This window comes from Cryptomeria japonica, chromosome 11 (assembly GCF_030272615.1).
Source record: "Cryptomeria japonica chromosome 11, Sugi_1.0, whole genome shotgun sequence".
Classification (NCBI taxonomy): domain Eukaryota; kingdom Viridiplantae; phylum Streptophyta; class Pinopsida; order Cupressales; family Cupressaceae; genus Cryptomeria; species Cryptomeria japonica.
In genome coordinates, this window is record NC_081415.1 from 231,195,144 (window position 1) to 231,208,808 (window position 13,665).

The window sequence follows — 13,665 nt, forward strand, 5'->3', positions numbered from 1 at the left end:
TTGTCTTTCTTTCTTGGACTTCAAGTTTCTCATCTAAATGGTTGTATCTTTATTTATCAAGCCAAATATGTCAAGGGGATGTTGAAGAAGTTTGGTATGGAGGATTTTAAACCAATGAGTACCCCATGGCTATTGGTTGTCATTTGAGAAAAGATGATGAGTTTCTAGGAGTTGATCAAACCCTTTATAGTTCTATGATTGGAGGACTACTGCATTTAACTACTTGTAGACCTAATATTATGCATGTGATATGTTTGGTTTATAGATATCAAGATAACCCTAAGAAATCTCATGAGAAGGTTACCAAAAGGATATTCTGATTTTTAGAGCGGAGTCTAGATTATGGATTGTGGTATAAGAAGGATGATTATTTCTATTTAAAGGCCTTTACTGATGTCGATTGGATTGGTTGTGTGGATGAAAAAAGAAGTATTGTTGGTAGTGGATTTTATTGGAAGACAAATCGATCTCTTGGTTCAATAAGTAGGATTCAATATCCTTATCAACTATAGAAGTTGAGGATATTGTTGCAACATCTTGTTGTACTCAAGTGACGTGAATGAAAAAAAACATTGAAATATATCAAGATAGTTTTTTGTAAGTCTATTCCTATCATGTGTGATAATTATAGTGCTATAAACATTACAAAAAAATTGGTAATGCATTTAATAACTAAACATATTTATATTAGATATCACTTCCTAAGAGAGAATATTGCAGAGAAAGAAGTCAAACTAGACTATGTTCTTGCAAAGGATCAAACTATAGTCATTTTCACAAATGCTCTTTTAAAGGATACATTTGAATATCTCAAGTAGAATCTAGGAGTTACTACCCCTCCTTAAAAATATATTCATATTTCTATGCACATTCCCAAGAGGATACTCAAGGAATATTTTTTGTCTCTTGGATTGATATGGTCTACTTTTCAAGGGGAGTAGGATGTTGTTTGTTTACTACTCTATGGGTGAATTAGTGAGAGAAATGCAAAAAGAAGAGAATGAAGGTACAAAGTATGGTGAAATAACTTTGACCATTTTTCTTGATATCAAAGTGGGACATAAAGTAATGAGTTGTGTGAGTATTGTCATCAATGATAAAGGGGGAGATTGTTGGAACTTTTTGTCATTGATAAATTAGTGTTGTCATTGATATCAACCCTTAGTTTGTGTGTTGATGGGCTTCATTTTGTCAGGCTATATCATGTTACACTCAATCTTGTTATTGTCAATTTTTTTGAGATTTTTTTGGCTCGATGTTGAGGAAGATATTGGATATTGTTGTTAGTATAGCTATGATGTTATCTATTGATTTTTTGATGATAGTACATGTTACTGATGAATGGTGTTTCATTTTATTGTTGTTGATATGTTGTGTTATAGTTTGTGATCATTGATGTACCATATAATTGAAGAGTTTCCTTGTTGTGGATGTCCACCTTCTTGGTGTTGATGTCTACACTCAATTTATTGTAGTGATGTTGTTGATATGTTTGAAAATAGTGATGATGATGATGATGGTCATGATTAATCATAAAAATGATATCATGGTGATATTAATATGAGGATTAGAAGCTTTGATATGAGGATTAGAGGTATTAAGATAAGTATTAGAAGCATGATGATGAATTGATGTATTCTATATGATCTTTTTCATGTTGCAAATTATTGTAATATCTCCTTTGTTACTCCTAAAAGAAGAAAATGTTTTTCTAGTGTCTGGAAGTTGATTAAGAATGAAACTGTAGAAGAAGTGTGTTGAAGTTAGTCTAGAATAATTCACCACATTCCTCCACATTTTCCAATATGGTCTTGTGGCATTGGATATAATGACTATGCTTTGTGGATGTTGCACTCTTATCTTTTTAAGTCACCTAGTGATGGTAGTATGTTGGCAATGTGGTGACTGATTAGGTCTAGTCCGAAGAATGATCTATATTGCTTGGCATTGATGTTTCTATTTTTGCATCTTAAGACATACTTATAAAAAATTTCTAGTATCTTAGTTCATATTTCAACTCATGAAAATGTTTTGGAAGTGTGTTTGTCAATGTTTATCTCATGACTTTGTTTCTTGGCACTCTAGTAATAATTGTTTTTTGTCAATTTGGTATTTTCTAGCTTATTTTGGCTTGCAAATATGGAATAAGTGTATGAGGAAGTTTTTGAAGGTTCATGGAACACCTCTATGTCATCCACATGATATTGGATGATCTATTTGGTGTTGCATTTGGTCTAATATTGGTTTTTAGGGTATTTTATAATTATCATGCCAATAAGGATTGTTCTCTTGCTTGTGGTGCATCTTTGGGGATCTCTACAAGTATTTGAAGATGTGTTGGGTTGTATTTGGGTCCCACTATGTCTTGTGTGGATATGCATACTGAGAATTCATTTGGAGAAAGAGTTTTGGGATGACTAGTTATGTGCTACATGTTTTGCCTACACATTACCCTATTGCTGACCTTGGAGGATGTGTGCTAGCATGTGTGATGTTTGGGTTTACATTGGATGATGCGTTAATTTTTTTAGGTCCTCTCTATGTCTTGGATAGGACCACTTTCACCACAATTATGTTTTGTAGTTGACCTTGTGGGATCTCTTCTTGTCCCCTATTATGGCCAACCTAATCGATGTTTTAAGATGGTGTGGATGGTATATAAATAAGATCAATTCAGTTGTAAATGGTGTAGATTAGAGAAGAATATGAATCTATAAGTGTGTTTAGTGAAATTATTGAAGTTGAATTTCCTAATGATTGCTTAAAGGAGTGTGTCAAGAGTGGCTACATTTAAAGGATATTATTGGATGCAGTGTTGTTGAAGGCTTATTCATTGTAACTTATAAATTCATGTATCTTGATCAAATATAGTGAGTATCCCTAACATATCATTTGTATCTTTCCCTAAGGAAGTGATCCTTAAACTGAAATTCCTTCAGAAGAAGTGAGCTTCTTTGGGCAACGAGCCCTAAAAAAAAATATAATATTATTTATATAGAATGAATTAACACTAATTATGGTTTTTCTCTTCTTTGTTTTTTCAAATAAATCTATTGTTCTCTTGTGCATGTGTTTTCATTGCTTATATTTCTTTCCTACTAATCATATTAAGGTTTAAAGTTGAATTTGAATTGGGTTATAAAGTGGCAAGATTTGTTCAAGCCTGATTCACCCCCCTCATTCCCTCCTCTTATTATCAGGGTGTGTTCAATATTAAACCCTTCATGATATGAACCATGTTTTCTATGACTATTTCCCTACCATCTCCAATATTTTGTAAGAATTGTTAGCCTCCTCAAATGGTTCAATAACTAAGCCCTTAAATCTATGACTCAGAGATTACACATCTTCACCAAGCAGCTATCAGACTCATTATGAAGGTTCATTTAATTTATCAACATAGGGACATGGACTTGAAATGGGTCAGTAGAGTGTGTGCACTAAGACTCTACTATGGCCATTATTACTTAAGTAAAGAGCAATGCTAGAATTGAAATACTACAAATAATCAATAAAGGAAATTGAACTTAAGTTGATAACTAGTCTAAACATATAAATCTTAAATTAACACAAATTACATGAATGAAATTCTAGACAAATAGATAGGAAACTACTCTGCCGACTTTGGCTATAGGAACAAGCACAGAGAAAAGTTTAGTGGTTGTAGGAACAATCCACTACTAGACCAGTACTAATTACTAAATGAAAAAGAACTACTAAAATAACTAAACAGAGTTCTCACCAAGTGAGCCCCCTTGAGTGAGACTTCTAAGATTAACATGGGTATTTGAAAGTCAGAATATCATCTTATTCATCAAAACAGAAATACATAGAATATGACAACATGTTCTTAAACTATTTTCCAAGGGTGAAAAGTAAACTTACAGTACGAGAGATCAATCTCTTTCAAGAGATCATCTAAGCATTATTTATAGAAAGAAAAACTACCAACTAATCCTAACTAACTAATCGACCAACTCCATAACATAAGGAGGACACTATTTAGTGAAAGCATGAAAAGAGGAAATTAAAGATCATGCATGTGCTTAGCCAAGTCAAATATAACTTCCCCAGCAGAGATATAGCACAACATGCCCCTAAATCAACTCACTAATTGAACATGATTAATAAATAATGTACTTGAAGCAATAAGTAGGGAAAGCTCCACTACATTAATCACTTCATGTCCTCTTCAACAACTGGTCATCTGGTAAGAGTCCTACTCCTTGTTGCAAGCTGTGTGGGGGAAAAAGTGACACTAAGCAAACATGCCCTAATCTCACTTTCAATCACACACTTGTGGAATACGAAAGAGACTAGAGGTATCACACAATTGGCTACTTCTTTTTATGGAAGAGAGAGCCACGGGCTACCTATTAGGATTTCTATTCCTTTGTTGCAAATGATGGATAAAATGATGCAAGTTCAACTACTAGCCCTAGAGTGCAAGTATGAACTAGTAACAAGATTGCAAGATTGAGATTAACTGATGAAAAGTTGTAAACACAAGGATAAAAGGAGAATGCAGATGTGTACCTGGAGTTAAAATCTGAGTGGAAATGTTTGGGACGGGGGCGCATGCACCACTGACCTGATTCTGCACCTGAAACTGTTGTTTTACAACCTGGAAAACTATTGGAAAGTGCTGAAAACTATTGTTGTCTGAGGGACCAGGGCGCCCCATGCCCCTGTCCTAGGTTTCTGCTCTACAATTTGGTGTGTTACCCCATCTCAGTCTGCTTTCGTTGGATCTGCAACTTGCGGCGTCGTCTGAATCCCAAAACCTGCACTTATATCTAAAAAGGTATGGTGGGCGGCTATATAGGGTTTTGCCTTAGTCAAACCCCCACTTTGGTGATTTCCACCTCCACGAATAGCCAAGTTGTATTGTAAAAGTAGTGTGTGCAGACCTTGTGTGTGTGCAAGATCCTAAAATGCAAGTAAGCAAACTAGAGCAACCTAGAAAGTAAACCCTAATTGCTTGTAAATGATAATGTAAATGCTCCAAATCAAGATGCAAAGTGATCTAAAGCATGAATACAAATGATATAGTGAGGCTTATGCAAAGACATGAAAATAACATGAAATCATACCCAACCCCAAGGGAGGGGTACAAGCCAATCTTCAGTCGGTGATCCCTTATTGCTCTTCAATGTCTTCAAAGCCCTAAATGGATGAATGAAATTGATGAATGCTTGATGGATGGATGTTGAATGTTATTGAAGTCTTCAAAGATATACTCTTTCGCTGCATAGAAGGTCCCTTGAAAACCAAAAATTTGGATCCTTTCAAATGAAGAAAGAGAGCTCTTGTATATGAAACCCTAGGTCTTAATTTCAACTTTTGGCTGACCTAGAGATTGAATCTCTAGCCAATTTCTTGGGGTTAAGCTTTATTTTATGATTGGATTGTGCTCCTAAAATTTCGGGAAAAATGTCCAGGACCATGTGCACGCCGGGCGCCATGGTCCTGACAACTTTTCACCAAATTTTCAAGGCCGTCGGATATGATGATTTTAGAGAGAATCCCGAAGTTACAGGTGATTTCGAGATGTTTTGACCCCCGAAATCAAGCCCCCAAGTTCAAAATAGGACCTAATTAGGGTTTTAGATTAAATGATGTATTGGAAGAATAAAATGAAAGGGGCACACTTTAATGAAAAGGGCCCAACTTTATGATATGGGAGATGATAAAATAGAACCCTAGACCTAATTAATTTAATTAATTAAGTGCTAAAGGGGAAATGCAATGCAAAATGCAAAATGCGCCAAGGCGGGTGCTAAACTAGGTGTGAAATTGTACCACCCTAGCAAGTGCGTACAATTTACGACGCTACATTTAGCCCCCACTTTAGTGGTCATATGAACACTACGTGCATATGCAAGCTAAAGTACAGAAAAGTAAACATTATTTGAAAAAGGATATATCCATAAGTTGTCGGATGAAGCACCCAATGGCATCTGCAGTACTTAGTTAAGAACCACAACCTACAAAACCACATGTTAGATCACAAAATCACCTAATGCTTACTAAGGAAGGTGATGAAAATTCGAGGGTAGCTATATGCCCCCCCTGTTTCGGCTTGCTAATTTTAGTGAGTTGAAACAGGGTATCATGTTTACCACTTCGAATTGTTAAAGAATATTGATAACAAATGCTCACAAGAAGATTTGATATGAGATCAAAAACTAATGGAGAATCGTTTGGTAAGAAAGAGGACTAAATCTCAATTCCAACACAACAAAGAGTGTGAGGATTTGAGAGTTTTCTAACACAAGATGAAGGATGTGAATGGAAACAAAATGCAAAGAGAAGAAAAGAAAGGAAAAAAGCATGAATACACACATTGGTGATCCATGAGAAGAATAGTGAGAGAGAAAACATGGACTTCTCGCCCCTAGATCTTGTCTAGGTGATCCATGGGGAAAAGGACATGGAAAACTAGCCCCTAGAGTCTGTCTAGGTGATCCATGTAAGGGAGGAGAGTGAGAAAGTCTAGCCTTATGCCGCTAGTTCCACTCAACCTCGTGCATGTGTGTGTAAGTAAGGTTAGAAGCACCTCATAGGAGTCTATGCTCGAGTATGCTACAATTTGTATATGTATAGTTCCGAGAATAATCACCTTGCATAAAAGAAAAATGGAGACATCTCGCTCTAAGAGTCTGTGCTCTGGTTCCGAGAATCACCCACTGCTCAAAAAGTGTAATGTTTATGTCATAAGCAAAGTAGAACTAGGATACCTACCTTCATCACAAAAGAAGATACCCCAAAAATGCAACAATGTCATAGATCCAAGCAAGAGAGTTTTGCACTCTTTAAGCAAGGATAAGATAGTTGAAAAGGGATATCTTGTAGTATGCGTAAAGGAGATCCTTAGAGGAGAAGAGATCTTTGTACAAAAGACAACTATCCCCGAGAGGAATTGTCTTAGACAAATATAACATCTTCTAGAATAAGACAAAGAAGAGAATAAGAATGCAATACTTCCTTCTTTTGCGAGGTGAAAGTGATTCTTAATGAAGGATGACGCTCTTTTTAACCCAATTGGGAGAGTGAATTCATTATGGATGTATTTTACCAAGTGCAAAAGAGGTTGTAGTCAAGGACTTACACCTCTTGTAAGAGAGAATCCTTAAACAAACAACAACAAATGCATACAAGGAATAACATCAAGTAATAAAGTTCACACCATCCACGAAAATAGGAAAAAGTGGATCCTTAGATAAAAATAAGAAAAGATCATTGCCTCCCAAGGATAAGGTCAATGAGAAGGACTTACACAATCTTCCAGGGAGAGATTTAGACATAAGCAAATTGTACTACATACTCACATGAGTTCATGCAAGCAAGACATTAGTGTATGTAAAATGCTCCTCACAAGTAGTGGGTAGGATAAGAAAGAGAATACACATCTTCTCCCAAAAAGAGGATTCTAAAGAAAAGATGATCAATATTTCCACACTATTACCCCAAAAGGAAATTTTAATCATAAAAAGAAGAGATGTATGAAATCACTCTTGTCCCCATAGGAACAAGAAAATAACATAGAAAAATTAGGCTATTATGTTGCTTCAAAAATATGATTGCACTTGAAATTGTACCATCATGAATGATAATGAGCCCCCAATAAATGAGCTACCAATGTCACATAATGATGAGCAACATAATAGCCATTAATGTTATTTAAAGACATGATAGACTAAATGAGGTATTTGAATATGACATGCTAAATGCTCAACCATAAGTGAGATCAAAAACATGTATAAAATGATAAAAATTGAAGAAGGAAAGTTACGAGAAATCTTAGAAGAGAGATGAGTGTAATTTATTAGAGCCTTATCCCTAGAGGAAAGGACTTTATGATGAATAGGAGATAAAGATTCATAAGTGGATTTAGAAATTTGAGGGGAGTCATAAAGAGATTTGTTCATCGCCAAGATTTCCTTATGAGGGGAATGAGAGTTGATAGAAGTAGAAGATGATTTAGTTGAAGTGAGATCATCATCACTACTAAATATAGCATTCACATTGAGAGATGGTCTTTTAGATGCTTTGGTGGGCTTAGAAAGATTATATCCAAGTCCAAATGAATATTCATGCATGTTATGTTCTAAAGGAACTTTAATTCCTTGTTCATTTGCGCCACAACCATTTCCACTATAGCCACTCTTAGCCAAAATATGAAAACCACGACCATAATGATTAGCCATTTCAGAAAGAAAAGGTGGTTTTTCATAAGACAAAGAATCAAATTCTTCAGAATTAGAGGTGTGAGGAGAAGAAGTTTGAGAAGCAGCCACAAAATTATTGCTCATAGGTTCAGGTAAGACTGATTGATCTCTAGTTTCTTCCTTCTTTTTAACTTTGAGCTCTCTAGGAGGAACCCTATACTCACCTACAAAGGTGGGATTGAAATCAAGAGATCCCCAATCATCTTCTGCGAGAACCTGCTCAAGATCAAAAGCCTTTTCATGTGTAGATTCAAGTTGAGAAGAATCTTCTTCAGGAACTTCAGACTCATCCAAAGAATTTTGATTATTAGAGGGTGATGATTCATCCATAGGTATCTTGTTTAATGAGTCATCACTAGAAGAGGAAGGCTTAGAAGAACTCCCTTTGGAAGTAGATGTTTGCAAACAAGCTTGAAAATTAGTATCACCTATCAAGGTATATGTCTTATTATTATAAATAAATTTAACTTGTCTATGCAATGTAGAGGGGACAGCTTGCATACTGTGAATCCAAGGTCTCCCTAATAACAAGTTGTATGTTAGATTTCCCGACCTAACATGGATAGGAGTAGGCAAAGTAACAGGTCCCACTGTGATGGGTAAGGTGATAATACCTAATGAAGACTTAGCCACATTATCAAAGCCTCGAATGGGATGAGAGTCAGGCTCAATAAGGGATGTATCCACATTCATCTTATGCAATAGATTAATGCTACACACATTAAGGCCAGAACCATTATCTACCAGTGTTCGTCTTATAGCAGTGTCATTTATGATAACCACAATCATCAAGGGATCATATTGATGTTGAATTTCACTAGTAGGCAACTCATCTTGAGTAAACACAATTTGAGTTCTAGGATTCATCACAGAGTTAACCAAAGACACTATATTACTAGATGTATTAGGTGGAGGAACATTCAAATATTTCAAGGCATCTTGTAACATTCCATGATGAGTGGAAGAAGTTTGGATCAAATCCCAAAGGGATATCTTAGCAGGGGTAGCTTTAAGTTGTTCTATGAGATCATATTCCTTACCGAGAACTTGTGAAATACGTGGAGCTTGTGGAAGAATTGGTTGAGGATTAGGAACAGACACTGGAGTAACAGGAGGAAGATTAGGTTGCCTATTATTTCTAGTATTATGTATGGGCAACCGCATGATAACTCTCTCTAGTCAGTTGCTTAGCATACTCATAAGGGCTCTTAGTAGAATAACCTCCTTGCACAGTCATAATAGGTTTCTTAGGAGTGCAAAAAGAATCATTAGCATAACCGCCTTGAACCATTAAGATAGGCTTATTTAAAGGTTGAGAATTTTGAGAAGGACAAGCACCTTGGACAGTGAAGAGAGGTTTGTTAGGTGTTTCATTCACATGTATCAAATTGTTTAAGGATGGTTTAGAGGAATGAACAAAAGTATTGCAAAAATTATTGATATTCTTCTCTTGCACTAAAATCTTATCACGGATTAAATCAATTTTAGGAGAGAGACCAGGGGTAGGCATTGATGTTCTAGTAGGAAAAGTAATACTAGGAAAGGTCATATCATCCTCTATCATCAAAGGATCTACATGGGGAATAAACTCTCTAGGAGAAGAATCAACATTACTCTCTAAAGTCTCACTTTTGAGATGGAGATCTTTGAAAGAGATGTTAACCATCTTGTTTTGAACTAGGGTTTCCTTATGAGTAGAACCAAGTTGAGGAGAGGGAGATGCTTTATTTTTAGAGGGAGAATGATTGAGATTCAAGGAAGGTGAGAAACTATCAAGGGAGTTTTCAATCTTGATTTCATCCCCTTTTGCTAGGGGTAGAGAATAATCTATACCTTCTTCTAATGGTTCATCCCAAATAGTGAGGTTGTTGAAAGGAATGTTTGAAGTATTGTCAATTTCAGGAGAGGAGATAACATTGTTTATTAATTCCTCATCCTTAGGAGGGAGAGCATCAATAGATGTGTTAAACTCATCCTCTTTCCTCAAAATATGTTCAATATGATCTTTAGGGGAGAGAGAATTAAGGAAAATGCCTTTTATTTCATCTTCTTTCTCTAAGGGATGCTTATGGGTAAGACAAACTTTAGGAGAAGGGTAAGCATTTATCATTAATTCATCATCTCTAGTGGGAATTTTGTTGGAAAAGGAAATGCCATCACTAGGAAATGTAGGGATAATGTCATCTTCATGCACAAAAGGATCCTCATGAAGGGTGCATTTTTTAGGAGCCACAAAGTCATCAAGGGCATCATCCAACAAAGCATGATCATATCTATTAAAAGGCTTATCTTTTGATTCAAAAGGAGATATCTCTTCATAGAGGGGATCATTGAAAACAACCATGTTACTAGATTTAGTGGAAGAGTTGATAGGAATGTACCCTTGAGAGGAATCATTCGACTTATCTTTCTCATCACAACGAAATGGCATAGTAACAATGTTTATGAGTTTTTGGTAAAATGAAGGTTTGGTATCTTTAGGATTCAAAAACTCATCTAAAGTTTTATCTAATTCATCTTGGCTATACTCATAATCAACATTATTGCATGCATCATCATAAATATGAACATCTTGCAAATAAAAATCTGGCATTTTGAAATTAAAAAAAAATTGCATAAAACTTAAACACACAATGCAAAGAAACAAAGAAACACACTCTTTCTTTTCCCTCTTTTTTTTCTTTTTTTTTCTTTTTTTTTTTTTTTTTATGAAAATGAAACTTAAATGAAACACACTAAATCTAGATCTAGATCTAACAAATGCAATGCAAGAGAAAGCAATAATAAATTCATGTCGAGTTCACCAAAATGTGTGGGGCAAAAAGTGACACTAAGCAAACATGCCCTAATCTCACTTTCAATCACACACTTGTGGAATACGAAAGAGCCTAGAGGTATCACACAATTGGCTACTTCTTTTTGTGGAAGAGAGAGCCATGGGCTACCTATTAGGATTTCTATTCCTTTGTTGCAAATGATGGATAAAATGATGCAAGTTCAACTACTAGCCCTAGAGTGCAAGTATGAACTAGTAACAAGATTGCAAGATTGAGATTAAGTGATGAAAAGCTGTAAACACAAGGATAAAAGGAGAATGCAGATGTGTACCCAGAGTTAAAATCTGAGTGGAAATGTTCAGGACGGGGGCGCATGCGCCACTGACCTGATTCTGCACCTGAAACTGCTCCTGAAACTGCTATTTTACAACCTGGAAAACTGTTGGAAAGTGCTGAAAACTGTTGTTGTCTGAGGGACTAGGGCACCTAGCGCCCCTGTCCTATCAGGACCAGGGCACCCCATGCCCCTATCCTAGGTTTCTGCTCTACAATTTGGTGTGTTTCCCCATCTCAGTCTGCTTCCGTCGGATCTACAACTTGCGGCGTCGTCCGAATCCCGAAACCTACACTTATATCTGAAAAGGTATGGTAGGCGGCTATATAGGGTTTTGCCTTAGTCAAACCCCCGCTTTTGTGATTTCCACCTCCACGAATAGCCAAGTTTTATTGTAAAAGTAGTGTGTGCAGACCTTGTGTGTGTGCAAGATCCTAAAATGCAAGTAAGCAAACTAGAGCAACCTAGAAAGTAAACCCTAATTGCTTGTAAATGATAATGTAAATGCTCCAAATCAAGATGCAAAGTGATCTACAGCATGAATACAAATGATATAGTGAGGCTTATGCAAAGACATGAAAATAACATGAAATCATACCCAACCCCAAGGGAGGGGTACAAGCCAATCTTCAGTCGGTGATCCCTTATTGCTCTTCAATGTCTTCAAAGCCCTAAATGGATGAATGAAATTGATGAATGCTTGATGGATGGATGTTGAATGTTATTGAAGTCTTCAAAGATCTACTCTTTCGCTGCATAGAAGGTCCCTTGAAAACCAAAAATTCAAATCCTTTCAAATGAAGAAAGAGAGCTCTTATATATGAAACCCTAGGTCTTAATTTCAACTTTTGGCCGACCTAGAGATTGAATCTCCCGCCAATTTCTTGGGGTTAAGCTTTATTTTATGATTGGATTACGCTCCTAAAATTTCGAGAAAAATGTCCAGGACCGTGTGCACGTCGGGCGCCATGGTCTCAACAACTTTTCACCAAATTTTCAGGGCCGTCGGATATGATGATTTTAGAGAGAATCCTGAAGTTACAGGTGATTTCGAGATGTTTTGGCCCCCGAAATCAAGCCCCCAAGTTCAAAATAGGACCTAATTAGGGTTTTAGATTAAATGATGTATTGGAAGAATAAAATGAAAGGGGCACACTTTAATGAAAAGGGCCCAACTTTATGATATGGGAGATGATAAAATAGAACCCTAGACCTAATTAATTTAATTAATTAAGTGCTAAAGGGGAAATGCAATGCAAAATGCGCCAAGGCGGGTGCTAAACTAGGTGTGAAATTGTACCACCCTAGCAAGTGCGTACAATTTACGACGCTACATAAGCATTATCATAACACCAATTTCTTGGTACAAATCTGCAAAACACCTTAGCACATACAAACAATCCACATTTCCCAAATCATCTGAAAAACAAAAAAAAATCAACACATGCACATTTAATAGATAATTACATAGAATATACATGAATATCATAAATTATTCCAAGGTCAAACTTAAACCCGAAAGATAACAATTTCTAAGGGAATGGCACAATAATTAGTGTCATCACAATATCAAAATCTAAAGTATCATCATTGTCATCATAATAAATCTTTAGAAAATAGGACCATAAACTTGTCTCATAATTACCCTCAACCTAATATCTTGTTGGTCCTCCAACACATTGTTCCTTAGCCTGGTCAGGGTTCTCATATCACCAACTGCCAACTATCCTACAACATGTTCGTCACCCTCTGAATCAGGACCCTAATAAAATCCATGCCTATGTTCCAATCTATTCCACCTTGACCTTTCTTCTGCTATATCATACCTATAGTACCTATAGTCTAGCACTGGCCACAACAAGATGAGTGTCTAGAATATTAATGGGAACCAATAATGTTTTTGTGTTCTGCCAAGTTGTATGTATCTAGGACATCTCCTCTGTGTTGCAGCATAATTCTATAGTGAATTTGGCTCAACTTGCCTTAGCTGATTAGTTAAATTATTTCATCTTTGTGAAAGGTGTCCTACTATTTCTCTTCTTGTAGTGTTCTCCACTTGTTCGTATTCTTAATAGCCTTCTTCCTCTAGAGGCAACACTCTGTCCTTAAGATCTAGATCATACATAACTTAGTGTCATTCATAAAACATTGCTTCAGGATTATGAGATTCAACCCTTAGTGGCAAGGTTCTTGTAATTCATTTTCTCTATAAGCTCTAAACTGCTCACCCCAACTATTTTCATTTTGAATCTAGTACATAAATGCCCTTAAATGGATATCTCCAATATCCATCAATGGTCATCTGGAATAACATAATTATGTA